Source organism: Sorex araneus, chromosome 5, assembly GCF_027595985.1.
Source record: "Sorex araneus isolate mSorAra2 chromosome 5, mSorAra2.pri, whole genome shotgun sequence".
Lineage (NCBI taxonomy): Eukaryota > Metazoa > Chordata > Mammalia > Eulipotyphla > Soricidae > Sorex > Sorex araneus.
Window position 1 is genome coordinate 95827980 of NC_073306.1, and position 20714 is coordinate 95848693.

Consider the following 20714-nt stretch of genomic DNA (forward strand, 5'->3'; position numbering starts at 1 on the left):
AAGCTGATGGTGCAAGGGCTCTGCATTCTGGGTTTTTGTTTTGTTTTCTTGCCTGTGTTCCGTGCACATGGTTCTTCCTGTTGCTGTTCTCCCCTTCCAGGCGTGCCTGAGAACCCAGAGGGCAGGGAATAGTTACTTCTGCCCATCCTGGCTCTATGGTCTAATAAGAACACTGACAAAAGGGGCTGGAACTATAGTATGATGAGGAGGGCATTTGCTCTCACACTGCTGATCTGGGTTCAACCCCCAGCACTCCATACAGTCCCTTGAGCACTGTCAGGAGTAATTCCTGAGAGCAGAGCAGGAATAACCCTTGAGCAACACCAGATGTGGCCCAGAAAACGAAGGAAGGAAGGAAGGAAGGAAGGAAGGAAGGAAGGAAGGAAGGAAGGAAGGAAGGAAGGAAGGAAGGAAGGAAGGAAGGAAGGAAGGAGACATAACACCAATTAATAGGAGAAAAATGAATTAAAGATTGTTCCTCCAGGAGCCTGAAGATAGGAGCCACAAGGGCAGGTCGAGGCACAGTGAGCTAAGGGCCAGGCCAGGGCAGGGTCAGAGTAGGGGAGCACCAAGGCCATGAGAGGAGCAGCTGTTGGGTAATTAGGTGTCTGTCCTGCCATATCCCCTGGGTAATTTAGATTAAAAGTTATCTCTGGTACCTGCTCTTTTTCTGGGTGAGGCCCTGTCCACATTCTTTAGGGCACTAAAGGGAGAGAGCACCCTATATAGTCCCCTGAGCCCGCCAGGAGTGATCCCTAAGTGCAGAGCCAGCAGTGAGCCATGAGCACTGCTGGGTGTAGCCCCCAAAACAAGACAAAACAAAGAAATCATGTCAGCCCCAGCATGGGGACCCAGGTCTGTTACTAACTAGGACCCTAAGACAGGCCAGAAAACCCAGGTCCAGTGTCTGCCACCATACCCCAGCCTCAGTTTGTTTTCTTGCCTACCACTCTGTTTTCCTTTCCTTCAGACCTTTGCTCCTGCTGCCTCTCTCCCAGCTGCCTCTCTGCTCCCCTGCCCCCTAAGCAGTAGTGGCAATGGTCCCTGTAGGCCTGACACACCCTGTTTCCATCTCATTGGTCCTCTTCATTATCTTCCATCTTTGGACACGTCTGAAAATTGGATTCTGAGAGACGTATAATGACCAACATGTCTCCTGACGCCAAGGGCACCCAAAGGTCAGAATGCTTGACATGGGCTTTAATGACAGGAGGGCACAGGTCAAGCCTGCCCTGGCGTCTCAGTGTCCAGCAGGTTCTCAGCACTGGTTTGTTGGCTCAGACTGGGCTGGTGTGAGGAACAGTGCTCATAGCTTCTGCTGTGCTGGTCATGGCAGGTCTGGTAGCAAGGCCCACCCGGCTCCCAGCCCTGCAGAATAGCTGCAGGCTAGCTTTACACCCCCCAGGATACTGCCCAGCGATGCCCACACCAGACCTGGCCCCACCCTAATGGGGGCATCTGACTCCAGTTTACAGAGAAGGGATGGCTTAGGGCTCAGAATCCTAGTTGGAAACACGGTTTCAGCAGAATATCCTTCTGGCTTATTTGTCTCTTTAGCATCCAAAAAGGAAAACTCAGGCTCATTGTTCTGTTCTTAATAAAAATAAAATCCGATCTGCAGAAGCAGAAGAAAGCCAGCAGTTTAGGCTCAGCGCCACGAGTCTGCCTGGCACTAAACTGGACACATGCAGGGCCACAAGAACGTGACAGAATGTTCATTTCCCTGGAAAGGCTCACTCCACAAGGTCCCCTGAAGATGCTCTCAGACTGTCACTGGACTCTGAAGCCAGAATCCCTCAGGGAGGGGCAACTAATGCAGCCAGGTCTGCCAGCAGGCTACAGACCTCTCCTGGGGAGACTCTGCACTCAGGGATCGTTCCTGGCAGGGCTTAAGGGAGACCATCTGGGGTGCGGGGGATCAAACCCAGGTCAGCCGCGTGCAAGGCAAACACCTGCTGTACTATTGCTCTGGGTCCCTCCTCATTAATTCTTAAAAAAAAAAAAAATGATGGGGCTATACCCAACAGTGTTCAGGGCTCATCCCTGGCTCTTTGCGAGGGTTTTTTATTTATTCATTATTTATTTGTTTGGGAGGGCATACTCAGTGATGCTCAGGGATAACTCCTGGGTCTGCACTCAGGAATTTCTCCTGGCAGTCCTATAGGGACTATATGGGGTGCTGAGGATTGAACCCGGGTCGGCTGCATGCAAGGCAAGTGCCCTAGCCACTGAACTATTGCTGTAGTCCCCCTCATTTGTTCAACCCTCAGTTTACATTTGAGGGTCTTGCTTTACCCATAGGAAAGTTATTGTCCAGAGAGGGTAATAAACTCACCCAAGGCCACACAGCAGAGTGAAGAGCTGGGCAGGGTGTGACTTTGCTCTCTCTGGATTCTGCCCCAATGCTGTGCCCATGGCCGTTTGTCAACAGCTTCCTGTCTGACCTGGATCTCTGGAGTGACAGATGTTCAGCCCTTTTCTCTGGGTCTGTGTGCCCAGGACTTCAGGTGCCATCTGATCTAAGCACAGACCTAGCTGAAAGGGCAGAAAGTCTGCCCTGAGCCTGATGGTCCATGGAGCAACAAAGGGCATGCTGAGAAGCCACAGAACAGGTAGCAGCTCAGCCAGCAGCCCTGTCAGGAAGCCTCAAAGACCAGCTTCTCTCCATCCCCATTGGGGGCTGCAGTCGTAGTGTAGTGGGTAGGGCATTTGCCTTGCACCTGGCTGACCCAGGTTCAATCCCCAGGCATCACTGGGTGAGGCCCAGAAAATGAACAAGCAAAAACTCAAATAAATAAATTAAATTAAAATGAATCTCCCCCCCACCCCACCCCCGCCCTATTCCCGCCCATCTTAACACCTGACTGAGGTGGGCTCTCCTAGTCGCCCTCCCTCCCTACTGCCCCTCTGAACACCACACACTGGCTTCCTCTCCCTCCCTCTTTAAGATTGTTTCATTCAGGACCAGACAGATAGCATGGGGGTGAGCCCCTGTCGATTCCCTGAGCCCAACCAAGGGTGATCCCAGACCTTGAAGCCTGGAGCACCCCCTTCCAAGTTTGTTTGTTTGTTTTAGGAGCCAAAAAAAAAAGTCTTCACAAAAGGAATAAATCCGTTAACTGTGAAGTCATAGGTGACGATGGATTATGATGAGAAAAAACATGGAAACAGGCAAAAGGTATGAAAATAGGAGAAGAAAAGAACATCTCCTTGATTAAGCCCCTGCCCCGCCCTTAAAGGTGGAGCACATTTGCTGACATCAAATGAGGTGAAAATCCTGGGCTCACAGATTAAAAATTCTGTAACCATCAAACCAATCTCCAGTGAAATCTTTCTCTGAATCTTTTCAAGTCCCTACAGAATTTGCAAAGAGCCTTTATTTCTCCCTTTGTTTCTGAGTTTGACTCTTTCTGTAGTGTCTTTTCTTAAATTGCCAATTTGGCTATTCAGTCTGAAAATGTCTCTTGACAGAAGATAAAAGGGGACACCTGACAAGCTGGGGCAGCCTGGGGCAGCAGGATCAGCTTCAGGTCCAGCACAGAGGTCACAGGGTCCCTCCGCGTAGGTCTGGACCCTTTTGATGTAACAAAAACCCAAAGAGTAAAGCCAGAAGGAGGACAGCAGGTAGGATGTTTACCTCACATGTGGCTAACCTGGGCTCAATCCCCAGCATCCCTTGTGGTCCCCTGAGCACCATCAAGAGTGATCCCTGAGCACAGAACCAGAAGTAACCCCTGAGCATTGCTGAGTATGATCCAAAACCCCAAGAAACCCAGAACAGTGAGGGTCAGTGAGGGAGTGAGGTGCCTCAGAACTAGACCCACTGAGTGAATAAATGGATAGATGGAGATGAAATTGATATGAAATTGATTTTAATAAGAACATTAAAGGGTTCTTGGGCTGGAGCAATAGCACAGCGGGTAGGGCACTTCCTGACCTGGGTTTGATTCCTCCACCCCTCTCAGAGAGCCCGGCAAGCTACCAAGAGTAGCTCACCCCACACGTCAGAGCCTGGCAAGCTACCCGTGGCATATTCGATATGCCAAAAACAGTAACAACAAGTCTCACAATGGAGACGTTACTGGTGCCCGCTTGAGCATACTGATGAACAACGGGATGACAGTGACAGTGATTAAAGGATTCTTATTAAAATGACAAGGGCTGGGGAGAGGGTAACCCTGAGGATTGGAGTATAGGCTTTGCAGGAGGGATCCCTGAGTACCACACCATTGGGGGTGGCAAACCCCTTTTCCAATTTAAAGAACATGGCATATCATATTCTAGGAATTGTGATTCTAATTGTGTGCTCTTGCGTCACTGAGAACCCACACACTGCCCATTTGCCCCAGCCTGTGACACCCCCTGAGGCTGAAGACAGGGTGCCACCATCCAGGAAGCTAAGGACCAGCTCTGCATCTTCTTTAGAGGCTCCTCTGCTGCCCCACACTCGTCTACTGTGCTTCTCTCTACCTTATCAGTCTCTCCCGGCCAAGGCTCCCACTTCTGCCTTTCCAGCCCACCCACCTCAGCTCCATTTGGGGTGGGAGCGTCTGAGTCCTGCAGAGAGAAACTTGATGTCCTGGTGGGGGACACAGCCTCCATTTCACATGCCTTTCCCCACTGCCAGTGTGTAGTTGTGGGGGCAGCACGCACAGCCCTCTCCGGGGAGACTTGGAGTCTTGTGGAGGAAGGCAAGGGGCAGCAATGAAGAGCTATTTGCTTTACTCTCTGGTGGGTGATGTCCTCCATGTTCCCAAACCCAAACCCTCTGGCATGTCGTCTGTTTAGTGAGAATCGGCAACTCTCAGGAACCTCCAGCCTGCCATATGGAAGAATACACGAATACTCTTACATGCTCCGAGGCCAGGGACAGAGCAGGGTGTGCTGCTGTAAGATCCCCATATCCTGAGTAAAGATGCACCAAGCCTAGTGTCGGGCACAGTACTCCGTGCTCAGGGTTTACCTTGGGGGTGGAGCCAGCAGTGTGATCCACGCCTTTGGTGCTGGATGTGAAGCAACATCTGGGGTAACCCCCTCCCCAATTCTGCAACTATGTCTTTGGGGCAGCAACACGCAGTGGCTTACTCTGGCTCTGACTCACAGATCACTCCTGGAGAGGCTCAGGGGACCATAAGGGGTGCCAGTAATTGAACCAGGTCGACTGCATGCAACTGTCTTTTTTTTTCTTTTTATAAATAAATACGTTTTAGGGGCAATAGCACAGCAGGTAGGGCATTGTGGAAGTTGATGTGGAGGTCTTGTTCTGTTCAGCAGGGAGAACCCTTCATAGGGCAGCCAAATGAGCAGACGCAGAGCCCGGAGGAGGGAGAAAAGGCATTTATTCTATGGCAGTTACAGTATTTATACCTCCCTGCTGGGAGGAGGTGGTGCCGGGACCCCCAATAGAAATGCAGGGTGTGACACGGGATTTAGCTAGTAATAAACAAAAGCTGATAGGATAAGATCAGTAAGATTAGGAGTGGCAACCTTTGCTAGGTGTGGCATGGGGTTAGCTAGTGATTAAACAAATAGTGACAGATAAGATCAGTAAGGTAAAATGGCTCCCTACATCTCCCCCTGTTTTGTTTTAAATGTGGTCAGGGGAGGCATTGTCCGGTATCCCTTGTGACATAAAGACTCCATTTTGCAGGGAGAGGAAGGAAAGGATGATCGGGTCTATGCAGGGGGCTCTTCATAGGCCCCATCAAACCTTGGTTTTGGAGTAACCTCTAAGCTATACTGGAATACCTCGCAGGGAGCTGGGCCGGGGTATCAGCCCTCCCTTGCAGTGCTTTGCCTGGCAACCTGATCCACAAGAATAAATCCTTGGGAGCCCGGCATCCTCGAGGTAAAGAACTGGGGGAAGATGAGGTCCTACAAATCAAGCCAATGATCCTTAAACACTCGAACAATCTCATGTTACTCTAAGATATTAACCCAGCCCTGGACCCAAAGTAGCTCTTGCTGTAGAGTGTCCAATTGTTGCTCAGCATCATGGTTGACAGTAGCCTGCATTGTCCAAGGGTGGTAAGAGTCATTTTGTCATGTTTAGACGAAGTTGTGTGTCTGGACGAGGACTGAAGAACTATTCCTGCAACAGCATCAGTGGTGGTTACAGCAATGAGTCCAGGAGAGCTGCGATCAGGGGCCCAAGGAATTGTCAGGAGTGCCGGAGCAGTTGTGTCAGGTCTTCAGTCAAGAGCCCTTTATCGGGGGAGCATTGCCGTTCTCTGGTCAGGTTCACTGGTAACCATATGCGATCTGGCCCTTAATAAAATTATACTGTGGGGAGATCTTGGATTGAGAGAGACACGTAAATAATACACAATCACTAGAAAAGAATCTTTTTGCGAGTGATCAAAGGTAGTATGAATTTGAGACTTGGTATGAATCCAAGTCTGAAGGTGAAGAGGTAGACAGGGAGGCACTCCAATACAGACAGGATCAAGTGAGTATCTAGAGAAAAAACTAAAAGGTGTTTCTTCTTTATTCAGCAGTTGAGGCATCTGTGAATCCCATGGAGGGGGTAAAAGAAAGGAATTGTTATCCCAGATACGGGGTCCTGGCATGGTCCAATCTACAACCTGTAAAAGTGGAGGGTGAGGAATGTAAGTCCAATAGATATGTTTAGCTTACTGGAATTCAAGAGGATTTCAACTGTCAATAACTATTAATGTTCTTCCAATATGAAATCTAGATTGAAAATTTCAATTTCTTTGTAGGCGCCACATTCTAATTAGAAATCTTTGTTTAGACCTGATCTAGCAAGCTCCAAAGATACCTAGATCTTTTAAATTGCTGGGCTCCATATCACTCTGACCTCCCTTGATTTTATTTGCCCAGATCTAAGAATTACTGACTTTAAACTAGCTCTAATATTCGAGTGTTCCACAGACAGAGAGACAGACAGTCAGACAATAAACATCACACATGTGCACAAATATATACTTGACCGATCAATCTGACCCCTCAAGAATGGCAGGAAAAAAACTAATAGACTGAGAAAGGAGAGAGCAGTCCCCAGGGCAAAGTGAGCCCTGTCGGCCGATTGGGAACATTGCTCCCCGTTTCTCTGCCTGAGCAGCCAGTTTCCTGCTTGTTGAAAAAACGGGTCAAGAAAGCGCTTTTGTTGATATAAGCTGGCAAAACCTTCTCAAAGTTGTTGAAACCTAAGCAGAACTAAGAAAGATAATGAGACAATTACACACACACTAGGGGCACACGCACAAATCTTATTCCTGCACACGCTCGGACGGGTCCTTCTTTCATGCAGGTGCGCACCCCATTCACCACATTCACACTGAGACTCCCGATCCTGCCCTATGGGCGTCCACATTATCTTCATTCTTGAAGTAATGCCGGTTCCTGCTCCCGCCAGGCCAAGTCTGAACAACTGTTCTGTGAGCGAGACCACTAGTTGGTCACTCCCGACGCGGCTGATTGAGCAGAAGCAAGTTCCTGGGCAGTGGCAGAGGGGACACTGTCCTCAGAGGATTCATTTATTCTCTGGGAGGAAGTCGGTTCAGCCAGAGCAGTTGTGTCGACCTGCCTTATCAGTCGTTTGGGGAGCCAGCGGGCTACACCATCAACAGCATCAAATATGCAGGCTGATCCTCGGCCCCAAATAAGGACTGGATCAGGGCCCTTCCATAGACCACTTAGAGGGTCTTTCCACCTTACTTTTGCGTAAAAGTGTGGCTGGTGGAAGTATGCCAAAAACGGTCCACTGCACTGCGGCCTTCTTTGTCCAGTATAAGAAAGTTCATGACAAACAAAGTGTGAGATAGTAACGTCTTAGGGGAAAGCAAGGCTGGGTACAGTTCCTTTTCTGTCCGGAGCTTTTGAATATATGATTTAAGCGTGAGATGGGCTCGCTCCACTATCCCCTGCCCTTGAGGGTTACAGGGGATCCCTGTATGATGGGAAATCTGCAGCTTCTTACAAAAATGCTCAAACTTTTTTCCAGTGTATCCTGGACCATTGTCTGTTTTTATTAGCTGGGGTTTGCCCAGTACAGAAAGGCAGTGCAAGACATGAGCAATGACATTTTTTGAGGCCTCTCCAATCTGGGCTGAGGCACAAATAAACCCACTAAAGGTGTCAATAGTCACATGCACATATTTAAGCTGCCCGAAGGAAGGAATATGAGTAACATCCATTTGCCAGATGGCCGTTAGGGACTAGTCCTTGGGGATTGACCCCTAAGTGAGGCACGGATAGAAGGGATACACAGGAAGGGCACTGGCGCACAATCTGCCGTGACTGCTCACGCGTGATTTTAAACAAGGCGGAGAGTTTGAGCATTTAGATGGTGAAGGGCATGTGCAGTCGTGGCTTCCTGCAGCGGATCTGTTTGTAGAGTTAGCACTGTGAAAGATCGGGTGGCCAAATCTGCCAAGTGATTACCTGCCGCCAGTGGCCCAGGGAGGTTAGTGTGGGCACGAAGATGGCCTATGAAAAATGGAGCTCGCCGGGAGCGAATATACTGTTGGATTTGCAAAAACAATGATGTTGCGGGGGAGGAGGGTTTTATGTAACTAATAGTCTCCAGTAATGGTATAGAGAAGGCCACATAGGCACTATCTGTGTATAAATTGAAAGGAAGAAGGGAAAAAATTTTAAAAACCATTAGAACAGCTGTGAGTTCAACCAGCTGAGCAGAGGACTCCTTTGTGGAAAAAGAAACAGTCTCACCCTCATAGGCATAGGCGGCCTGGCCGTTAGAGGATCCATCAGTGAAAATCACTTTAGCCCCAGGGATATGGCTGGTCTTAGTGACAACGGGAAAAACCCATTGATGTAAAGCCATAAATTGTATCAACTTATTGGGGGGATAATGATTATCTAAAATTCCTGAAAAGGAAGCGCAGGCGATGGGCCAATCATCGGTATTTTGAAGAAGCCAGTCTATCTGTTCCTTATTGTAGGGTTGAATAACAGAAGCCGGTTCAAGACCAAAGTGTCTGCGAGAGAAACTCCTTCCTTCAATAATTAAGGATGCCACTAAGAGATAGTAGGGTACAAGAACTTTCTTTGGTGTGGCAGGAAGGTGAACCCAAGAAACAGGGTTTTCCTGCCAAATTAAGCCCGTGGGGGAATGAGGAGTAGCGAAGATAAGGAGGTGAAAAGGGCGCTGATAATCTAGAGAGCAAACAAAGTGACCTTCTATTGCTTTTTCTATGAGAACTAGGGATTTTCGGGCTGCTGGTGTCAGACTCTGAGGGGAAGAAGGGTGAGCATCACCGCGCAAAAGGTCATAAAGGGGCATAAGGTCTCCTTTGGTAAGTTTCAGATAGGGACTGAGCCATGTAATATGCCCAAGCAGTTGTTGAAAATCATGTGGTGTCTTTAACGAAGTAAGCTTCAGCTGCGTTTTTTGCAAAAGTACACGGGACCCCTGAAAACGAAATCCAAGAAAGGTATAAGGGTCAGCAATCTGAATTTTTTCGGGAGCAATTTGAAAGCCAGACTGAGTAAACGCACGGATCACCTGATTGCAACAGAGCATAGTGGCCTGTGGGTCAGATCCAGCAAGCAGTATATCATCCATATAATGGATCATATAGATGTCGGGCCATTGTGCCCCAATGGGAGCAAGAATTTGAGCCACAAATTTTTGACACAGTGTGGGGCTATTTGCCATTCCCTGGGGTAAAACCTTCCATTGAAAACGTTGCATGGGCTCTTTATAATTAATAGCTGGCAAACTAAAGGCAAAACGGGGGCGATCATCAGGATGCAAGGGAATTGAGAAGAAGCAGTCTTTTAAATCGAGTACTATCTTATACATTTCTGAAGGACTGGCTGCTGGGGACGGCAGTCCAGGTTGAAGCGCCCCGAAAATGACCATGGTTTTATTTACTGCTCGTAGATCCTGTAGCAGTCACCAACTGCCGTTTTTCTTTTTTATAACAAAAATGGGTGTGTTCCAGGGGGAGGAGGTGGGTTCTATGTGTCCTGCCTCGAGTTGTTCCTGCACTAACAACCTGGCGGCCTGTAATTTTTCAGTGGGAAGCGGCCACTGGTCCACCCATACAGGCTCATTGGACTTCCATATGATCTTATCCGTATGGGGTGCAGGAGGAGCCGTGGCAGTTACTGAAAATAAACCTAAGCCTGAGCGCTCATTTTTCACTGGGTCGAGGGCTAGTGGCGCAGGCGTGCCCTGGAGGTATTTTCCTAGAACCTTTCCGGGAGAATAACTTGCTGCAAGGAGCATGTATAGGCCCTTGGCGTCAATTAGTATAAGGTCCATTTGTGAAAGAATATCCCTGCCCCAGAGATTGAGTGGGAGCCCGGGCAGGACATAGGGGCGTACCATCCTGGATCTTCCCTCCTTGGTGCGCCAATCAAGCGTAAATGAGCTTAACATAGGGTTTGGGGATTGACCTATACCCTGAAGGTGAGTCAGTGAGGGGGTGAGGGGCCACCTTTTTGACCAGTCTTTTTCAGCAATGACCGTTATATCCGCACCAGTGTCAATCAGACCTAAAATCTCCTTCCCGTTGATCTCTAAAATCATCAGGCTCTTGTGATTAAGAATGTGTTGGGCAAAAAATGCAAAAGTGTCTGACATTGGGGGTGGTTTTTGTACTGTTGTTATAGGAATGAGTATTAGCTGTGCTAGCTGCGCGCCAGCGTCCAAGACTGAAAATGGGGAAGAATGATTCAACTACTACTCCAATCTGCCCTTGAATATCAGCATCTACAATCCCGGGGAGTACTTGCACGCCCTGAGGGAGCATATTGCCTCGCCCAATAATTAGGCCAAAAGTTCCAGATGGCAAAGGGCCACAGGCGTTGACATACACTATCTGGGGACCCTGTTCTTTAACTAATATTGTGCGGGAGGTGGCACAGAGATCCAATCCGGCTGAGTATGGGATGGCTCTGCAGAGGGATTGAGTGCTGATGGGTTGAACAGCCCATGATTTTGAGGTGCCCTGGTCATGGGAGAGGGAGGGAATTGGGGGCTGGATACCGATGGGTTGAACGGCCCATGATTTTGAGGTGCCCCAGACATGGGAGAGGGAGCGGACTGGGGGCCCTGAGGCTGGCCCTGTATCCAGTTTCCCAGCCTAGCCCGGCCTAGCCTTCTGGCGGCATTCTGACGACCAGTGGAAACCCTGTTTGCACTTAGGGCAAGGACTTTTAGGTCTGGGCCGCGATTTTTTATTGGGACAGTTTCTTAAGAAATGTCCAGGCTGCCGACAGCCAAAGCACAGCTTGTTCTGACTGCTCGATCGTTGAATAGAGAACTGTTTGAAGGCAGCCCCTATAGCATGCCCGATTTTTTGGGTGGTGGAATCAACCTCGGAGCATAGCCGAATGTATTCTGAGAGGGTCTTCCCACGCTTATAGGGGCGGAGTTTGGCCTGGCAGATGGGATTAGCATTCTCATAGGCCAAGTGGCGGATCAGCTCATTATTCGTCTCTTCGTTTCCCATAAGTTTTTCAGCCGCCTCCGTGAGGCGCCCTATGAAATCACTATAGGGCTCGTTAGCTCCCTGACGAACCTTGGCTAAGGATGTTACCACCGACCCTTTAGAGGGAAGTCCCCTCCAGGCCCGGAGGGCAGCCATTTGTATTTGGGCAAGTAGCCCTGGGGGAAATTGAGCCTGCACTTCATTAGAATCGAAGGGTGCCTGGCCCTGAAATTTAGCAAAGATCCAGGATGAGGAAAAGCCTCCTGCCTCGACGTTGCGGCGCGCCATTTCTTGGCATCGTTCTAAATAATCTGCTTTCCACAAGAGATAGTCTCCCCTACTCAGGACAGCCTTAGCGACTGAGAACCAGTCGTTTGGCGTGAGCCATCCCTCACTAAAGGAGTCCAAAAGGCCAAGCGTAAAAGGAGCAGTGGGGCCGCAAGAAGAGACAGCAGCCTTTAAATCTTTCAGGTCTTCGAATTTTAATCTACGGTAGCTTTGGCGGGTTGGTGCCTGCGGAGCTACGTCCTGAGGGGAATTTTCCTCTTCGGAATGTGCCCCTTCCTCAGGCTGATAGGCCTCCTCAACTTCTCTGTCTGAGGGATCATCATCAGGTGGAGCCGTGGCAGAGGTGGGGTATTTGGGGGCCGAGAATGGGACCTGGTAACTGGGAAGGCAGCCATAGGTTTTGAAGCTAGAGTGTGGCAGGGCGGAGGAGAGACCGGGTTTGCACTAGATTCTTGGGAGAGGGTAGAAGGCTGCAGGGCACTCACTAGTTCCTGAACCAGCTGCCTTATTTGAGTCAAAAGTTGGACATTTTCCTGTTTCTGTTGGAGAACTGCGCATAAGGCGGCGTTGTCCCGGGCAAGCTGGCGGGCTGCCTCACTGGCGTATGGGGGATTAAAAAAGGCAGTGTCATGGGACAGATAATGGGGTGGTGGAGCTGACGGCTAACACCTCTCCTCCTCATCTACCTGGGTAGCCTTGTCCTCCGGGGGCAAGGATTTAGGTTCCGGAGGAGGAGAGGGATCGGGGATATCAGAAGTCACAGGATAAAGTCTCGGAGGTGCCTCTGCACGGGAGGACTTAGATAGGGGAGCAGGATGGTCAGAGTCTAAGGTAGTAGAATTTGAGGAGTCAGTCCCCTGCATTGGGGGGTGCCTCATCCCCAAAGACTGAGGGAGCCTTGGAACTCTCATACTTTTTCCTCAAAAAAATCTCAAGTTTGGAAACATGGTGCTGAATCTCTGAAAATGGCTGACTTTTTCGCGCCTTAAGAATCTCATTTAAGATCCAAATACAAAAAGCAAAATTAGCGAGAAAAAGGATGCAAATAACAGGGAATTCCCAGGAGTAGGTAGAGATGGAGGAATCAGAGGGTAAGTAGGCCATTCCCGCACCACGGTGTGTGCCAAGAGAAAGGCGACCCTCAGAAATACTCACTTTTTCCGTGAATTCGATGGCCACGTTGGGCGCCAGGTGTGGAAGTAGATGTGGAGGTCTTGTTCTGTTCAGCAGGGAGAACCCTTCGTAGGGCAGCCGAATGAACAGACGCAGAGCCCGGAGGAGGGAGAAAAGGCATTTATTCTATGGCAGTTACAGTATTTATACCTCCCTGCTGGGAGGAGGTGGTGCCGGGACCCCCAATAGAAATGCAGGGTGTGGCATGGGATTTAGCTAGTAATAAACAAATGCTGATAGGATAAAATCAGTAAGATTAGGAGTGGCAACCTTTGCTAGGTGTGGCATGGGGTTAGCTAGTGATTAAACAAATAGTGACAGGATAAGATCAGTAAGGAAAAATGGCTCCCTACAGGGCGTTTGCCTTGCACGCGGCTGACCCGGGTTCAATTCCTGGCATCCCATATGGTCCCCCAAGCACCGCACAAGTAATTCCTAGTGCAAAGCCAGGAGTAACCCCTGAGCATCGCTGGGTGTGACCCAAAAAGCAAATAAATAAATAAATAAATAGATTTTATTTGGAGGGTTTTTTGAAGGTGTAGAGGGGAGAGAGAGAGAGAGTGTGTGTGTGTGTGTGTGTGTGTGTGTGTGTGTGTGAGAGAGAGAGAGAGAGAGAGAGAGAGAGAGAGTAATGCGCTCAAGAGAGAGCGCAGGCTTCTCCAAGGGTGGAGAGAGCCCCTACACACACCCCCAGCATTAGACACGAAAGCGTGAAAGTACACATCTCAAGAGGGGAGATGCCGACGACACATGTGCTCGGATACCACATGTGCTCGGCCATGTGGGTGCAAGCAGCAAGTGGGCTCAGGCAGCATATGTGCTGCAAGTATCTCTTGAGTGCCTCCTAAGTACAAGGTGCTCTGTGGGAAGGGGGGCAGAGAGTGGGGACAGAGACAGAAGCTTACATCTGAGGTGCTGGAGGTGTGCACCTTTGATGCTGAAACCTAGAGTCTTGCAAGGCCTGTGTTCTGCTGGCCCCGGGGATGGCTCAGTACTGAGGCACCGGCCTTGCAAGCTGACCCTGGTACTCCCGTCCCGTGTGTGTTGAGTATGATCCTTGCTGGTGGTTTCCACCACGACAAAGCAAGTTATCTCTGACAGCTCCACAACCAAGTGTGTGTGACCCCTAGTCATCACCAAAAACAAGAAGGGCTGGGAAAGGAGATCAAAATCAATGAATGGGCTGGAGCAATAGTACAGCTGGTGAGGTGCTTGCCTTGTACACAGCCAAACCAGGTTCGATACCCTGAACCCTAGATAGTCTCTCAAGCCCTACCAGGTGTAATCATTGAGTGCAGAGCCAGAATTAAGCTTTGAGCATGTCCAGGTGTGGTCCAATCAACAAACAAACAAATAAACAAATGTTGGAGCCAGAGGGATCGTTCAAAGGGACATATATGTACATGGGAGAACTGAGTCCATACGCAGCCCCACATGATCCCCCAGCAACTATAACTGTCTATCACTATCATCCCATTGATCGTCAATTTGCTAGAGCAGGCCCAGTAACATCTCCATTCGTCCTAGCCCTGAGATTTTAGCAGTCCTTCCCAACGGTGCCGCATTGGAGGCCTTTTCAGGGTCAGGGGAATGAGACCCATTGTTGTTACTGTATTTGGCATATAAATATGCCACAGAGAGCTTGCCAGGCTCTCCCATGTGGGCAGGAAGCTCTCGGTAGCTTGCCAGGTTCTCCGAGAGGGAGAACTAGGCTATAAGATGTCTGGGAGCTTGGTTTTATAGTCTCTGGATATTGGCCGTGGATGGGATTACATGGCACGAGAGGGGGTGTGTGTGCACAGTTTGTGGGTGTGGCTGCCTAGCTACTGGATGGGGATCTGGGTGGAAGAAGAGGCCCAGTTCCGATCCGAGCAGGCTTGGAGATCTCAGCCCCGGGTCTCATACACCGGGGTTCCTCTGCCGGTTCCTTCATGCGTGAGGCTCGTCTGAATGTGTGGAGAAGGGCCTTGAGCATGGCTGTGGCTGGGTTCCGGAGGTCTTTGGCTGCTGGGGCTCTGCTTGGGGTGGGGAAGGAGACTCAACCCACCCCCTCTGAGAGGCCCCGATGAAGACAGCCAGGCATGGGGGCAAGTGACTCCGCAACAGCAGGAGCAAATCCTTACCCAGCATTGCTGGATGTGGCCCCAAAACAGACAGAAAAAAGAATAAGTGAAGAAAGAAAGAAGTGAAGGAGAAAGAAAAGAGGGGAAAATAAAGAAGCCCAGTAAAGTTTTGAAAGGCTGGTACTAAAACCTACAGGGCTGTAAGATCTAAAACTGAAAACCAAAAAGAGAACAGCTTGTGCTATCGCTGGAGCCATGCCTGTCCTGACCCTGAGTGCCCGCTCCTGTGGCCAGCAGACCCGCTTTGTGTGTGCACATACACCTGTGTGAGGCCCGTGAGGCCCTGTGCTCCAGGTCTCAGCAAAACCCGCTCAGGCATGAAATAGCTTCAAACAGAAATCCGGGCCTCCTTCCCTTTCCTCAGTATGGAGCGCTGCCCTCCCCCCGTCCCCGCCCCCCAGCCACAGCCCCTCTGCCAGACCTGGCTGCACTCGGCTGTGCTCTCCACTCTCACAGCCCAGAACAGCAGATGTTTGTCCAAAGACACAGGAAGAAATTGCCAGAAAGTCAGAAGGGATCCAACGGGTCCCCTGACCTTGGAAATATCTCCCTCCCCTACATTTCCTTTCCCCTCCTCTCTCTTCTCCTCTCCTCTCCCATCCTCCCCTTCCCTTCCTCTCCTCTTCCCCCACTCCCTCCCTTTCCTCTCCTCTCCTTTCCTCTCTTCTTTCTCCACTTCTCCTTTTCCATCTGTCCAGTCCCCTCTCCTCTAGACAAGCCCAGTGCCTCACACAGAAGTCAGGCTCTCTGCCTTGACCCTCTCTTTCATCTTCCCTCCCCTTCCCTCTCCTTCCACCTCCCTCCCTAAGGCACTGACTCTTGTCAGTCAATGTGACTTTATCTGATGCCCTTTGTTATCCTCTAACCACATTACTGACCCCGCTTAAAAGTCACCATGTCTCATAAAGTCTATATGGAATTCCTGCCTGACTGTGCACCCTCCTTCTGGGGCCTGACCTGCAGTTCCCACTATGCACTGCACATCTGTCTGCACACAGTCACCTCTGGCTGTTCCCTGCCCCACCCCCAGGCCTGCAGACATATTCAACGGGGACCATCTGCTCCTCCCAGCTTAGCAGGTGGGGACGGGGCCAGCCTCCTCAGAGATGGCACGTTCATTCATTCATTCATTCATTCCACCTTCCCTTGCTCTGAAGGGAATGGGCATTCTACAGCGCAACAGGCATTAAAAACAAAATGGCCAGTATGAAGGGGACAGGAACACTCAGTTATGTGGGGCATTCATTGCACATGAGAACCTATGAGGAAGAAACAGGGGACCAAGCCATGCGGCCCAGCACAGCGGCCCAGAGCAGGCTTCACCTCTAATCTTGCAGTCTTCTGTGGGCCAGGAGGAGAACTCTGTGGAGATGAACAAAGAAAGAGAAGCAAGATTAAAGGCAACAGCCCACCCACCAGGAGACGGGAAAACTCTCCAGGTCAGACAGGGATTCAAACTCTTGCGCAAGTGCATCACCTAGGGAAAAAGAGATTTAAGTGACTTCTAAGGGCTAAAACAAAGAGAAAGGGCAAGTACTGTTGTTCTGGGAAGAATGAGAACTTTCCAGAATACATGTTCCACTGTGGTGTACGGTGGCTGCCCATTTCTGGCCAGCCTGCACGTGGAAAGTCTAACCAAGGAAAGTAAATGCTTCTGCAGATGGTCAACGCCTCCCGCTGCCCACGCTGAGCAGCTTCCCTGGACAGTATTTGCACAGGCCAGTGCTCAGGCCAGGCACAGACCCACCCACACCACCGTGCCGCCAAGTGGGCCCAGCCCAGGACTTCAGAGTGTTCTTGCACCTATTTTCCTTTCCACCTTCCTGTGCCTGACTCAGTTGTGAGTTCTGTGGGTGGAGAGAATAGCAAGAATTTCTTAACTCTCAAGGTTGAAAAACAAAGATCAGTGAGTCCCTGGCCCTCCTATGCCAGGCCCTCCTTCCCCACTTCTCTCCACTTGGCAAAACAAATGAAAAGGACTTCACTGCAGGGCCGAAGAGTCAACACTGGCTCATGCATCCCACGCAGTTTGCTGAGATTGACTTGCTGGTCACTCAGAACTCTTCCAGAATTTACCTCACCAGAGAGATCAGGGAAAGCCTATAATCTTGGCTTCCTGCCCCACAGGGCCCAGAGTAAGAAGTTTAAGATTTTTCACCTGGTTTCTCATGAGTAAGCCCTGAAAGTCATGATTACAAGAACCCCAACGTTCAGGTCCAAATTTCCTGCCACCTGCCACTCATGGACATAAAATTGTGTGAACAAATGTAATCAACAACAACAACACAACATATCTAGGGCCAGAGCCTTGCATGTGGCTGACCTGGGTTTGATCCCTGAGCCCCATATAGCCCTCAGAGCCTCAGTAGGAGTGATCCCTGAACACGGAGCACAGCCAGTGTGAGCCAAATAAACAAACAAACCACATCTAACACTAAGTCAGTATAGAGAAGGTAGCTTGTGTCAGGTACTGTGGGTAAATTTTCTCCCTCACTGTCACCCCTCAAGTTTGTTAGGGATGAAAAAAAAATTCTCGCCCAGGTTGCCTCCCCAGAGCCTGTCTCAGGATCTCTCTTACACCCTGGGGTCTCTAGGATACCCTCCCCACAGAACACCTGTGTGCTGATCACTTGCCAATCCTCCCTTGCAAAGCCCAAAACTACATCTGGCTTTATACTTTGTTTCAGGTATTCTTGCAACACCTCTGAGTTTGTTCAGTTAGGGAAACAGTACTCCTTCCCTCCTCCTTCCCCCATACCATTTTAGCAGGTGGGGGGGGAGCTGAGCAACAACACCACTTGGTTCTCAGCAGCTATTCCTGACCCGTGCTCAGAGTGCTTCAGGAACTGATGTGGTGCTGGTGATCAGACTGGGGTCACTGGGATACCGCCCTGCTGTACTATCTCTCCAGCCCACTCCACCGTTCTTTTCAGGTTTTCTTGAAACAACATATGCCAAGAACTTAAAGTACCTGGTACCTTGGTAGACCTCGATAAACTATCATCATTATCAGTGTTAGAAGAAACAAGAGGTAGAAGGTGGGGGTTACTGGGCTGTGTTCTCTCCTTTGTTCCTCCTTCTCCAGGTCAGCAAGGGTCCCAAAAACTAAGGCAGATGTGGCCCTTTTCTGGCCTCATGCCCTGCTCTGCAATGGGGTTCAGCCTGTGTGCTGACAGCAGCAGTGAAGACTATTTTGTATTCATATCACTCCTGGGCCAGAGGCTGAACATGCCTGGAGAAAGGAGCTGAGCTCCTGACCTGGATAAACAGATGAGTCTCCTGGAATAGTGTATCTTCATCAATAATAAAAGACTTTTTATACAGATAGGGCAATGAGACACATAGCCACTTTAAAACAAAAGTCTCCTCCTCAGGAAAGACAGGAAGCAACCTTTCAGGAGGCAATTTGACAGCAACACAAACAAAAACATTTAGAAAAGAATCTCGGCTAGTGTCCAAGCCCTCCTGCCTGCCACTTAGTGGAGAGAAGCTGAGCAGTGGGCTTAGTGCTACAGAGAAGAAGCATTAGCATATAGGATACAAAAGGAAAGAAGGATCCTGCAGAAGTGCTGGGGGGAGGGGGCTACCACCACTTATTTCTGCTGAAAAGGGAGTTGGGAAAGCCTGGGGAAGGACTTGAAGTCAGATCAGCCGGCATTCTGCAAGCCTAAACAAAAGGAGAAAGTGGAAGAGAAGCCATTACCCTCCATAGATCTTGAACCCCGGTAACCAACCCAACCCAAAGAAAAAACATTGTCACTAGGGAGATAACCCCTGAGTGAATCTGGCTTCTCTCAGCACATTGCATGGTTTCCTGCAGGTAGCTGACACGTCCTCAAGGCCTCTGTGGCTGGAGAACAGGGCTGTGCCCGTCTGCGTTCTCCCTGGGGCTGGGAACCCGAAAGGAGGGCAGAGCTGCCTGAGGCTGGGATTGGCCTGTCACGTAACAAAGTCTGAGCCCATCGCTGTGCCGAAGGCCTCAGGGTAGCGTGGAGTAGCCAGGCGAGGGCAGGAAGCCTCCTGGAGTTGGGGACAGTGAGAGCAGCCCCTTCCGAGGCACCAGGATTGTGGGTCACCCCCTCAAAGGGACTCTTTTTCCAGGAAAGGGAGACATCATTGGACAGGAGGTGGGGGCTCTTCAACAAGCCTCCTTGCTTTGCCAGAATACATGACCATTTTTCAGAAAGTCACCTTAACGTCCTTCCATCGGGATCCAGGGTTCCCTGAAGACCCAGGCTGAACCCTCTCCTCACCCCCACCACTTAGGAGCCCTGCGACTTGGAGTCACCTCAGTGTTCTGGGCTTCTGTGCCACTCAGGAGCTGCTTGCAGGTAACCTGGGCATGTCCCTTCCCTACATCCTAAGGAACCTAAATAAATCCACAGAGCATAACTTTGGATGAGAGCCTCTCCTTTCAACCTTTTTCCTCAGCACCAGGGCTTTGGCTCTCCTCCAGGGGGTCAGACACTGTTCGATGTTTACCAAACAGGCTTCACAGAGAAGTGCATTCCTTCCACTCCCAGCAAGCCCCAGGCTCCAAGGAGGTGCGTGATAAACGTTTGTTGAGGCCCATTCTCAGCAGGTGAAAGCAAATACATTGGGAAGAATTCAGAAGATAGATCACTTGGTTTCCTTAATGGTAATTCATCCTTCAGCCAACTACCTAATCCTTCAGCTAACTACCTAGTGGTACTTCATCCTTCAGAATTCCCTATCGAACCAGAATGGGCGAGGTTCTAGGAAACACTGGTACATGTGTTCAGAGACAAACCCCCACAGCCTTCACATGCCCACCATTCTTTCTGAGTTGATAGCTGTTACATTTTGATAACTTCTTGCCTACTAACAAGCATTCCAGGCCCTAAGTTCAGCTCACTTAGTCATAAGTACAGTTCACTTATTTTCTGAGGCAGGCTAGAGGCAGCAGAGTGCCAGAAGATTCCAGTCCCACAGCAGCAGGGAAGGAGCCAGAGTTTGGGCAGGCATGTCCTGCTGCTTCTTTCCAGAACGCAGCAGTGGCAAGTGGTCACCAATGCTGTTTTCTACTATGTTTCCAAACTGGCTTTATTCAGGAACAGGATCTTCAAAAATATATGGATGGCCCCAATTCCTGAAATTTCCTTTTGGTTTGCTTTGGTAAATTATTGTAGTAGTGGGGGCCTGGGAATATTATCACCATGAATTTCTATGAAAAAAAATGGGTAGTGCTTCCAGACTCCCCAAATAACCTACAAATTATACCAAATAGCAGTGTTCTACTTTTAAATATTAAGGGAAACCAATGACTAAAGTAAAAGAAGCTCATTAGGAGTGGGATCCTAATCCAATATGACTAGGTGACTTATTATTTATACCCTTCCCTTGCTATTGCTATATGTCACACATACATATGGTTGTGGTATGCTGAAGATCATATACTTACTACAGCACTATGGTGTGAGGGTCAAACTCTGGGCCTCGCTGGACACCAGACCTGCAAGATTGCCTCTTTTGCCAGTCAATTCTCCCCAGGCCCTGTGACTGGTATACTAATAAAAGGAGATGATTAGAGCACAGCCCACACAAAAGGAAGATGATACAAAGCAAGGAGAGAAGGAAAAAGAAGAAAAGTCATCTACTGACAAGCCAAAGAGAAAGGCCACAGAAGAAATCAATAGTCTGGCACCTTCATCTCAGACTGCAGGCCTCCAGAATTATGAGCAAA